Source organism: Pinus tabuliformis, chromosome Q (genome assembly GCF_031772625.1).
Source record: "Pinus tabuliformis cultivar Carrire ecotype Pingquan chromosome Q, CPIR1, whole genome shotgun sequence".
NCBI lineage: Eukaryota > Viridiplantae > Streptophyta > Pinopsida > Pinales > Pinaceae > Pinus > Pinus tabuliformis.
The window spans coordinates 556,363,669-556,377,320 of record NC_142296.1 but is presented as its reverse complement, the minus strand read 5'-3'; positions in this window follow the sequence as shown (position 1 = coordinate 556,377,320).

The window sequence follows — 13,652 nt, the reverse complement described above, 5'->3', positions numbered from 1 at the left end:
TAATTGAACATATGATAAAACATATATAATTATATATGTTTCACAATAATTATCAAACATATATAATATATCATTATAAAACAATTTCACTCCTTTAATAAAAAATACATATACAACATATCACTTCAAGTTAAAACGGAGCGTATCATCACCAAACCAAATATGAAAACCATTATTTCCAAGTGATTGAGAGAACTTATTGATTTTGGCCCCAGTATGCTCTTCTTTATTGGTCAGATTCCTTGCAAATCCCTCTGAAGCGCTCGAGCTGGGTTTGATTATTGTAAAGGACTAGGTAATAGACAAAAGCATCCAATGCACCTATATCAAAGGCATTCACCGAGCTAGGGACTTCATTTACATAGAGAACCAATACTTCTTTGGTAGTCACACTTCTTGGGACCGATATTAGAACTGCGAATGCTGGCTCTGATACCAATTGATGGGAACAAGTGCATACAACAACAAATATCTAATCAGAGACAACACAAATTGAAGAACACATTATAGAGAGTAACATACACAATGGAGAAGAAATAATAAATTAGATTACATTACATAAAAGGTTTGGCCTTGCTTTCACTGCTTAGGCTGAGGAAAGAGTACATATTTATAGAGGATTCAAGGATCTATTAACATTTTTTATGCATGTGCACAAGGAAATGTCTAGAAGTCAGTGGGCGGTGGAGTTGTTGGTGGAAGACGACATGGGCAGTGGTTGTCAGGAGAGTCAGCGGCAAACATTATTGGATTCATTGGGTTTCACATTTAACAGTTTTCCCCCTTCTGGGGTTTTTCATTGGCTTGGAGTCTAATTTTTGGTATCTCTTGTCTTTTGTGCATTATGTTTTCTATATTTTTCTATTGTGTAATTGCTTGATGACAAAACTAAACAAGAAAATATTAAGAAAAAAATGCATATCAATCACATGTAATTACCATAATAAAAATCTAACATCTATTGAAATTCAATAGTAGAAAGAAATCAACAAAATCTTTAAGCTCCAAATTGATCGGTTAAGGGGTTCGTTACACAATAGTAAAGATATGTTTGTTAGCAATAAGTAAAAGCATTATGACATGAGTAGTTCTGATTCTAATTTTTAACTTTTCTAGGAGATATTTTAGACCAAAACAATCGCTAATTTTCGATGGCAGTTAGCGTGGATCTTTTGGGAGGGGGTTCGTATTCATTTGGTTGATGAAGACATACCTCACCATTTGACTGGGGTCATATGCTCTTGTTATTAAAACTAGAAGGCAAAGGATAGCCCCAAATCCCGTGAAAAGTTAACGAATCTCAAAGGAATTCATTGAGACCGTATGATTTATTATACCTGCCACTAGCAAGATATAACATATTCAATTTTTCATTGACTTGCTATTAGTTTTTCTTTGACTAAAAAATTTAAAATCTATCCAAAGTTTAACATTATGAAATTAAATTTATTATTTTTAAATAATTTTTATTTATTTATTTCAAATATGATTGGTTGAAATGTCTCCCCTCTTATTGTGTAATAATGACAAGAATTGACTTTTGTCTACTCTATTATTAATTACCGTGTACTATATCATTAATTACTATGTACAATAAATATAAATAATTTGAAAAATAACATTATATATTAATTACTATGTACCATAAACACAAATGGTTTGTAATTAAATTCAAAAATTTCATTTTTAGGCCGATAGGCCTTCTTATGCATCAACTTCTTCGTCAACACTTTTACCCTGCTCCGTTCGATCAGGTGAAACACTTTCAACCATTGATCTGAACCAGAAAAAGAAACAACGGAAAATCAAGAAAGCACCGAAAGTCAAGAAAGCACAAAAACTCACAATAAAGGATTCTATGCAGAAAATCAAGAAAGCACGAAAAAGCTCATAAAAATTAGTGATTTTTCTTTTTTTAACCTTTGGATCCTCTCTAATAGCTTAGAACAGAAACGAAAATACTTGCAGATAAAGAATTAGACATAATATTTTCACGAGACCTGGTACTTTGTCTGTAACTTTTTTCCTTGGGATTCGTGCTTCAAATATTCCGAGCACGAATTGTCAGCGTCCCGCTCAACAGAGCTGATCCAATTCCATTCTGGAAAAGGTCAAAACTACTCGTATCTCTGTCCAAATATTAGTTTAAATAAAGCAGTTCCATATTGAGTAGAATTCAAGATCTTATAACCTTCTTATTGAATATTCTTAGATATTTTATAGTTGCAATAAGAACAGATAGGAGCATGTCTTTGGAAATCGTCTTTCAAATATTCTGTGTACGAGTTGTCAATGTCTTGTTCAATATGGATGATCAATGGTTGATCCCATTCCATTATGGAAGATGTCAAAAACTACCTATGTGTTTTTGTACTAGTTTAAAATTAAATAGAATGCAAAATCTTAGAACTTTTTTGTTGAAAATTGTTAGATTTTTTTTTTTAATGATTGTATCGAAAACAGATACTCACCTGTCTACATTAAGAAAAATATATCTTCTATCGTGTTTTTTCTTTTTCTTTTTTATCTCTTTTTGTTGAGAAGAGATGAAGTAACGCTCACTGATAGATGTCGGGATGGATATGGATGCTGCTGCTCAGTGGGGCCAATTACTGCTTTCATAGGTGCACAACTTCATTCACCGCCTCAGGTATTTCTAATATGCATTGAATTATTGTTTTATGTTCAAGATAATGGATAGTATTTCTCTCTTCATATAATCTTCGAATGAATCACTGAGCTTGGCTTGCGCCGGCAACGCCATCCTCGGCTTCTTGATGGTAAATTTCTGGGTTTATTTGATACTCCATCTATTGACGGGCATAACATGCAGTGGCGTAGGTTTATCGTCCTTTGTTTTGGCGACGGAGCCCATGGGTCCCTCCAGAAGAGGTCCAGTAGGCATGTCGGCTCTCTGCTCTTGCCTACTTCTCTACATTGTCACTTCTGCCTTGTATTGCCTCTTCGTTCTGACGGCAATGTCGCCTAATTCCTGGGTGTAAACTTATACCAAGTTATACATCCCCGCCGCGCCGAATATTCCCACCAGGCTACACGCTAGTTTCACGCCACTCACAACTTCTTGGCTCACTCCCGCTACTCGGTTTTCCATTGGATTCGAATCGAGAATCTCGATGAGAATCAAGAAGATGGGCATCGCTCTTGTTTCAAATATGTCGTTAGAGAATAGACAGAGTATCAAATAAACCAAGAAATTAGGCGAAATTGGCGTCAAGAAGCCGAGGATGGGCACAAGCCAAGCTAAACACTTTTTTGAATTTCGAATGAATCACTATCACGATGTGAGTTTAATTAACAACGAGTCATCTCCATAGCGAGTGTTCAGACATTTTAGAGTTTTAAAATCAAATATCAATTTCATTCTATTTAGTTTTTTTGTGATTTTTTTAAATAAAACATAAAAATAATATATTCTTGATTTTTATTATTTTTAAATCTATTATACAATAATTTCAGAAATTTAACACATTGCAATTGGCAATACTAATAGCGTGATTTCAGAATTATAATCCCCATTGCAATTAGCAATACTAATAGTGTGGTGACATGCATTAATAGTAGTGTGGTGACAGAATTTAGCAATACCCACCACTATAACCCCCATTTAAATGTCACCACACTATTATTAAATTCTATGATTAATGGAAGAAGATATACCCTATTTGGCTATTTCCCTGCTGCAATTTTTTGGATGAATGCATGTTTGCTGCTCTTTTACCTTTGCTGTTATGGACACGTGTTTTATATTGTTAGTTCCTTTTATGCTGTCATGGGGCAATCTGTGAAGACCTTGCATATGGCAATTAAAACACTATTATCTTTTGCCTTTTCTATTCATAAGGCATGCTTTCTTGCATAGTATCCTAATCCGTATATTGCAACTCTTATTTGGAGTGGAGTAAGGATTATGCTTGTCCCAAGCAGGTCCTATTATTGAAAAATTTTCAGGTTTATGGCTCTGCTTGTTTAGATCTAGTAGCATTTTTTGGGGCAAAATCCATTGCAATCTTGCATACACACTGTAAGGTACCCTTCAAATTGAAGTAAGTGATGGTTGTTAAATTTTTTTCCTTATGTGGGTTGTTGTTTGACTTGTAATTTGGGAAAATGTGGATTTGGTCTATCGTTTCCCCTGATGCTTTCCAACTGATTATACTTGTTCATTGTCATTGGAGTCATCAAAAGTACAAATGCCATACACATAACTGCCCACTGGGAAATTGGGATTCTATAATCTGGATAGTCTGGCCTAATATGCACAAATTCATACTCTTCTACAGGGTATGCAAAATAAAAAATATTGTTCAGTTGTCAAAGTCATGTGATGACATAATCAACAAGATGATTTAGAGTGGAACATCTCCTGAAGATTTCTACAATGTTGTTTGTGAGCAGGTTTTAATCTCAACTTAACTTTAATTAAATTTGTTGCATTTCCTTCTAAATTGTTTTGACTGCACATCCAACACAAATAAATAGATGGACTAAGCCTTTCAACCTTTTCGGCTTATTTTCTTATATCAAACATTTATGCAGGGTTTCAACCAATTAACATTTCATTGAGTATGTATTTACAAATCAATGATTTTGGGATCAAATCCCACAAAGCAATTCTATACCTGCTCTTCAAATTCCTTCAAGCTTTTGAAAGTAAAACCAATGAATTATCAATATAATTTTACCATAATAAAAAACAATTAGAAAGCCTTTAGCCAGCTCAAATTGCTCATCCGTTAGGCTTGAACCAACATCTCTTCTAGAAAAATTCAACAATTTCAATTTAATAATCCTATTGGCCTCTCTTTGTATCTTTTGGGACAATTGCTAGTTTTATTGGTGGAAAGTATTCAATAGACAATTTTTATGGGTTTTATTTTTTAATTTACAAAAAAATAATTTAAAAAATATAAATTTGAAAAAATAACATGTGTACAATTTGTACAGCTCTCATTATATCAATCTATACTCTAATGACATGACATGTGTACTATAATATGAGCATTATATTAAAAAATTGTCATCATTCAATATTAAATAAATAATTGTTAACTTGTTATCATTCTCTTCAATGTCAATTATATCTCTCTCTCTCTCTCTCTCTCTCTATATATATATATATATATAAAACCTTTATCTACCAAAAAATTGTTTAATTATATTAAAAAAATTAATAAAAAAAAGTTAAACAAATTTTCATATAACTCATTTTACAATTTTATTATTGTTTGGAGTATATACAACACATCATAACATTAAAATGTATTTGAGTCTAGTTTTTTTTTGAGTTTTGAAAAAAAAGAAAATGTATTTATATTTTTTGTCAAAGTTCACCAAACTGGTCAATGTTGCCCCTCCTTGGGAACAAGTCAGCTTGGGCCTCCAAGAGCCACCTATTCGACCCTCTTGGAAAATGATATATAGGAGGCAGTTCGACTCAATTGAAGATCATTCATTTACACATAAGAAGTACATATGAAGCATGCAAAGGAGGACAAAAAATAGATTTGAAAGGAGAGAGAATTGAAGTCAAAGAAGAGATAATTTTGCTTGATTGAATTTCATACTTGAAGGACGATTTTTTTTGTGCTATTATAGGCCCAAAATTTCAGGGGCCGAAATTACAGGGTCAAATTCTCAAGAGCTGACTAGATTTGTGATAGTTGACCATGTTTGACTTTGACATTGGAGGTGACTTGGGGAAGGGTTTGACTTGGAATTTTGGTGGAAATTTTGGTCTTGGTCTTGGTCTTGGATATCTCATTTTAAAATGATTTTATAAGAGAAGGATTGTTGTTGGGTTTTTATGGGAATAAGAGCACACAACAAATATCTAATTAGAGACAACACAAATGGAAGAACACATTATAGAGAGAAAAAGGAACCATGGAGAAGAAATCACAATTCACATTACATTGGATGGTAGGCTTGGCCTTGCTTGCATTGCTCAGGTTGTGGCAAGAGTACATATTTATAGATGATACAAGGCTTTATGAACATGTTTTTCGCATGTGCACAAGGCATTGTCTAGAAGTTGGTGGGTGGTGGAGTTGTTGGTGGAAGACGACGTGGGTGGTCGCTGTCAGGAGAGTCAGCGCTGGATGGTGTTGGATTCATTGGGTTTTACATTTAACATTATCCCACTTGAAACCAAATGAAGAGTCTTGAATCAAGTCACACCAAGTCCTACAATGCCTCTACATAACTCATGTTTTTTTCTTGGTAGAATGATAGTAAGCATATCAGCAGGGTTCCTATCTGTATGGATCTTTTCCAAGGATAATTATCCTTCCTCAAATACATTCCGGATCCAATGGTACCTTAAGTCAATGTGCTTGGTTTTTTAGTGAAATTTTGGGTTTTTCGCCAAGTGAATGGAACTATGACTATCACAATATAACACATACTTGTCTTGCTTTATTCCTATCTCTCATAGGAATTGTTGCATCCACATCATATCTTTACAAGCTTCTGTTGCAACTATGTACTCTACCTCTATTGTAGAGAGAGCTACTATTCTTTGTAGCATTGACACCCAAGATACTATTGTACCTGCAAATGTATACAAATAACCTATAGTGGACCTTTTGATGTCCATATCTCAAGCCATATCTACATCAATAAATCCTTCAAGCATAGTCTCATTATGACCAAAACATAAACAATAATGACTGGTACCTTTGAGATACCTCAAAATCCATTTTAGTGCTTGTTAATGTTATTTTCCTAGATTAGCAAGGAACCTTCTCACTACTCCCATTGAATATGCAATGTCTGGTTGTGTGCATACCATGGCATACATCAAGTTGCTAACTGCTGAAGCATAAATAATATTGCTCATTTCTTCCTTCTCCATGTCATCACTAGTACATAACTCAGTACTTAACTTGAAGTGAGTTGCAAGGGGTGTACCAAATGGCTTGGCATCCTTCATATTAAACCTGTTAAGCACCTTCTTGATATATTTTTCTTGTGACAACCACAACCTTTTGTTTTCCCTGTCATGCATGATCCTCATGCCCAATATTTGTTGTGTTGGACCCAAATCCTTCATTGCAAATTGGTTGCCCAAAGATTTCTTCAACCTATTAATCATATTCTTATCATGACCAATAATCAACATGTCATCCACATATAATAGTAATATTATATATTTTCCTTGATCATACCTCTCGATATAGACACAATGGTCAACTTCCAAACTGTAAAAACCATGTTCCAGCATGATTGAATCAAATTTATTATACCATTGTCGAGCTTCCTCTTTCAACCCATAGAGGCTCTTCTTCAATATGCAAACTAGGTCTTATTTGCCTTTTTCTACGAAGCCTTACGGCTGCTCCATATAAATCTCTTCCTCCAATTCACCATGAAGGAAAGCCGTTTTTACATTTAATTGTTCACATTCTAAGTCTAAAGCAACAACAATACCAATAATGACTTTTATGGACGACATTTTGACTATAGGTGAGAAAATCTTAGTGAAATAATACCTTCTTTTTGGGCTAATCCCTTCAACACTAACCTTGCTTTATACCTCTCCCTCTTTTCATCACCTTCATGCTTAATCTTATATATCCATTTGTTTTGTAGATCATTTCTACCTTTTGGGAGATTTACCAATTCCCGAGTTTTATTTTTCAGCAAAGAGTTCCTTTCTTCCTCCATTGTTTTCCTTCATTCTTTACTGTGCTCAACTTTACATGCCTCTTGAAAACAATTAGGCTCACCTTCATCAGTTAATAAAATATAGTTTGAAGGAGGATACCTTTACGAAGGCTTATGAGGCCTAGAATATATGCAAACCAATTGTGGTGGTGCGTTATTAGGTTGAATCTCCTATAAAGGTTCTTTCAAGGTTCCTTCTTCTTGGTGTTCATCACTTTCCACTTGTTTTCCTTCTTTCTCTTGAATTTGTTGTCCATTTTCTTGCATTGGTGGGATCTTTTCATGTTGCTCTTCAAACCTGTCAATAACTTTCTTAACCTCCAGCTCACCTATATACCTCCTAAACATTTTTGATTCATTAAATATAACATCCATGCTTCTAATAACTTTATGTTTGATTGGATCCCATAGACGATAACCAAATTCTTCATCCACATATCCAAAAAAAATGCATTTCATAGATTTATCATCTGGCTTAGTTCTATTTTCTTTGGGAATATTTACAAATGCTTCACATCTAAATATTTTCAAATGAGAATAATTCAACTTCTTACCAGTCCAAACATCTTTAGGAATGCCACCATCCAAGGTTGTAGTAGGAGATCATTTTATAAGGTAACAACCTGTCCTTACTGATTCTGCGCAAAAATCCTTCTCCAACTCATAATTTGACGACATACTCCTCACTTTCTCTATAATGGTGCGATTCATCCTTTCTGCAACACCATTTTGTTCAGGAGTACTAAGCACAATCTTCTCATGCTTTATGCCAAACTTATTACAATATTACTTGAATGATTTTGAGCAGTATTCTCCACCATTATCTATTCTTAAGCACTTGAGAAATTTGTTAGTTTCTCTTTCAACAACAACATGGAATTTCTGAAATATTTCAAACACTTCACTTTTCATTTTCATAGGGTAGGCCCAAATCTTCTTGGATGCATCATCTATAAATGTTACAAAATATGATGCTCCTCCTAATGACTTAATGTTAACGGGCCCAAACACATCTGAGTGTATCAATTTTAACAATTTTTTTTTTTTTCATGGCCACCTTTAATGAATGAAACCCTTCTTTGTCTACCATATATACAATGCTCATAAAGATCAAGATTATAGGATTTTAAACCCGACAGTAAATATTTACCAACAACGATTTTTAAGCCCATCTCGCTCATGTGATCCAAGCGCTTATGTCACAAATTTGCTAAATTTCCTGTTTTTGTGACAACAAAATTTGATTTTCCTATCATTGCATTTAATGTATATAATGTTCCTGTCTTGGGTCCTCTATCCATGACCAATGTTCCTTTGGTAATTTTCCAACCTCCTTTTCCAAAGCTTGTGTAATTACCTTTATCATCCAACCATCCCATAGAGATCAAACTCATGCACATTTCCAACACATGCCTCACTTTTTTCAACAATATATCTTGTCCATCCTTCATCTTGTTCTCAACATATCCCACCCCAACAATACTGTAAAAATCATTATTCCCCAAATGCACTCTACCATAATCACTCGGATTATATGCAACAAAACTATCTTTTCACGGGGTTACATGGTGAGATGCCCCGAAGTCAAGGATCCAATCAAATCTACTGCTAGATGTATATAAACATGCATATTTTACTAAAATAATAAATAACACATCACCATCTGTGACTACAACAACAATCTCACCTTCATTTGCGTTGGATGACTTGTGATTTGTACTGGCCGGTTTCTGATCTTTCTGTCCTTTCTTCCAGACTCGATATTCTTTCTTCATGTGCCTTGTTTTACCACAATGAAAGCAAATGAGCCTGCCGCTCCGTGATTTCGATTGGTCTCTCGATCTTGAACTCCCTTGTCAGACTCTATCAATTCTCCTACCACGATCATGTAGAGCTAGAGCTTCTCCCCCCTAGTTTTTCACAATTGACTTGCGTCACAACTCCTCATTCATTAAACTGTTGTTGACATCATCAAACTTCAGTGTTCCCGCAGGTGATGAAGTGCTGATAGCTACAATTAAATTTTACCAGTTGTCTTGCATATACCAAATTAACAAAATAACTCTAATTTCATCATCTAGAATGATTTTAACAAAGACAAGTTGACTAATAATACTATTGAATTCATTCAAGTTCTTATCAAGTGAAGCACCCTCCTTCATCACGAGATTATATAGCTTCTTCATCAAGAACACTTTCTTTGATGTCGTGTTCTTTTCATATAGATCATGGATTTTCTTCTATAATATTTTTGCCATCTTTTCTATGGACACATTGAAATACACATTCTTTGCTAGATATTGGCAAATTGTCGCAATCGCCTTTCTATCTAGCTTATTTTATTCTTCATTTGTCATTGATAATGAGGGTTTTTCTCCTATATCCTCAATAAAAAAATATTAACCTTTTAAAATCAATAATCTTCTACCTGTGATTTCCATAGGGCAAAATTATCCCTGATCAACTTCTACATGTTAGTTAATACTAAAATTTCCGTTCTCAATAAAATTCAGACCTAGAAAAACAAACTCCACTTAAAAATAAAGCTTTAATTATTACCATTTTTAAAATAAAAAACAAAAAACCATCCCTTTGAAAATTTCACCATCTAACCAACGATGACCTTTCCCTCCAAACTTAACACAATTAATCATATATAATTATATATATTTCACAATAATTATCAAACATATCTAATATATCATTATAAAATAATTTCACTCCTTAAATAAATAAAAAATATACAACTTATCACTTCAAGTTAAAACAGAGCGTAACATTACCAAATCAAATATGAAAACCATTATTTCCATGTGATTGAGAGAACTTCTTGATGTTGGCCCTTGTTTGCTCTTCTTTACTGTCGGATTCCCTGCAAATCCCTCTGAAGCGCCCGAGCTGGGTTTGATTATTGTAAAGGACTAGGTAATAGACAAAAGCATCCAATGCACCTATATCGAAGGCATTAGCCGAGCCAGGGACTTCATTTACATAGAGAACCGATACTTCTTTGGCAGTCGCACTTATATTAAAAAATTAAGTTAAATAATAATATTTTTTTATTAAAAATATATAATTTTTTTATAAAAAATTTAAAACTCATTTTTGTTTGATGATAGTAATTATTATAGCTATTGTGTACAATCCAAAATAAAAGATGTTGTAGAATTTAATCAAAGAGTTTTTTTTTACTAAATAATATATAAGTTTTTTATAAAAAATTTAGAACTTATTTTTTCATTTTTGTTTGATGACAATAATTATTATAGCTATTGTGTCCAAATCTAAAATAGAAGATGTTGTGGAATTTAATTAGAGGATTTTTTTGCTGTTATAGGCACAAAGGATAATAACACACTTGTTGTTAAATACATTTGGATCTATTAAGAATAATGATTAAGATGTGGAGATCACTTTAAACTTATTTTTAATATCCAATGTCTCATTATGTGTGTGTTGAACTTTAGATTTGAAATTTCATTATTTATGTTATTAGATTTTACTTGTGTTTTCGCTTTGCAATACTAATAAATTTGATGAATTTTGTTTCTCATTATTTTTGGATTCTCTTATATAGACATATAAGCTGAATGTTGGAAATAAGTAAACAAGAGTATCCTTAGGAGGAGAAGATTTCACGAATTTAAGATTTAATGAATTTTCTTTGGATCATCTTATACCAACATGCAAGATAAATGTTAGAGATAAGTAAACAAAAACATCTTTACGAAAAACAATTAATACTTTTTTTGAAATTTTTAATATAATCATCATTCAATTTAATTTTCTTTTAAATTTGTAAAGAAAAAAAATAAATAATGCGTTAATCATTTCAAAATATATATTCTGTAATTTTCAGAAATGAAAGTTAACGAAGCTCAAAGAAATTTACTGAGACCGTATGATTTATCTATATGGCGGTGGAAGTTATCAAATCGCAACAACCAACAGTGTCAACAGTGTCATGTCATGAAAATTTGTCAAAGAAGAAGGAAACCTGTAGAAATAGCGTGAGGATATTACTTGCATTTTTGAGAGTAATTATGATTTAAGAAGTAAATATTCACTTTGGTAAAAACTTGTTCTAATCAGTTTGCTAAAGTTGCTGCATCTGAAAATTTTAAAGACTCCATCAAGAAGAAAACACCAAATCATGGGTCTATGCATTACACAACAAATTGGATATGGATGGGTCAGATGACAAGGTTTTGATTTTCAATCTTGTCATAATTTTTTTAGCTAATCAATGTAGTTTTATTTGATGTTTAATTTCATTTTTCTGAGTTTTATTTTTTTCATTTTCAATTATAGTTGTTTTATTATCTAATTTAGGTTATATATTATATTTTAATTTTATTTCAGGTATTTTAGCATGAATTTTATCTACATTTAAAAATTTATTTTGTTTTTTTAAAGGTTATGTAGTGTGGTATAATAATTAGTTTTATTTTAGTATTTGTTTTAAAATGTTACTATAGTTTCGTTACTTTAATTTTAGATTATATATTGAGTTTTCATTTTAGGATTTAATCCTTTTATTTTTGAACCTAATTTGATTTATTATAGAGTTGGTTTTTTTATTTAGATTTTTATAATTTGATTTTATAAGATCATTTTTGTTTTAAATAATATTATGGTTTTTGATGGTAGCTGATATGCAGGATTTGAAGTTGAGATTAAAGAGAAGGAAAACAAATTCACTTCGCTATAAAAAGAAGCATGGATACACATTTGAAGTGGCTTTAGGTTTAGAAGATATAGAGGAAATTTATGTAGAGAGACTCCCAATTGCACGATACAACTTTTATTTTTGTAGAATAAGGAGAGTTATGAGCTTCTAAAAAGAGGAGGCTATGCACTTTAGTAAAATTAATTCTTGAATAAATTTGGGATCTCAAAAGATTGTACAAAGCATTTGGAGCTAAAAATAAATTGGAATTTCGTTACACTATTATATGATTTGCAGGCTTGTTGTTATCTCTATTGTTTGAATTTGATTTGGATTTAATTAAGTTAATGATTAGCATATAAATGCTTGTTATTGGCATAATTGTTAATCTCATTTATTTAATACTAAATGATTATGTAGCAGGTTTTGGAAAAATCAAATTGAGATTTAATTATTGAATTCAAAGAGACTTGCTAGCAATTTTCTGATAACTATTTATTAGTAAATTGCAACATTATTTTGTTCCAACTCTTATTATGTTTAAATGATTTCTTCTTGAACATAATAATAAATCTAATATTAAATCCATTTATTAATAATTGGATATAAGTATATGCATGAGATGGTTTGATAACTATTTATTGAAATAATCTTATTGCGTATTTCTCTGAATAGTTGGAGAATCACATGAACTATTTCTATGATTTGCAAGCATATCTTGAAAATTAAATTAAATTACAACCCTCTTCCCCTTTTATTTACCTTGCTCTTGGTTAAAAGGGGGACTAGACCTTCTTTTAATCAAGATAGTTTTAGGATTTGCCTTTTGTTGTTTGTATATAGGTTAGCTTGTGTAACAAAACTGAGTTAAAGTTCATGTAATAAAGCATAATAAAGACAAAATAAGACCAAGAGACAACACAAATGGAAGAATACATTATAGAGAGCAAAATTCACCATGGAGAAGAAATCACAATTCACATTACATTGGATGGCAAGCTTGGCCTTGCTTGCATTGCTTAGGTTGAGGCAAGAGTACATATTTATAGATGATCCAAGGCTCTATGAACATGTTTTTCGCATGTGCACAAGGCAGTGTCTAGAAGTTGATGGGTAGTGGAGTTGTTGGCAGAAGACGAAGTGGGCGATTGCTCTTAGGAGAGTTGGTGTCAGACAGTGTTGGATTCATTGGGTTTCACCTTTAATATTCTCCTGCTTGAAACCAAATGGAGAGTCCTAAATCAAGTCACACAGAGTCCTACCATGCCTCTACATAACTCATGTTTATTTCTTGGTA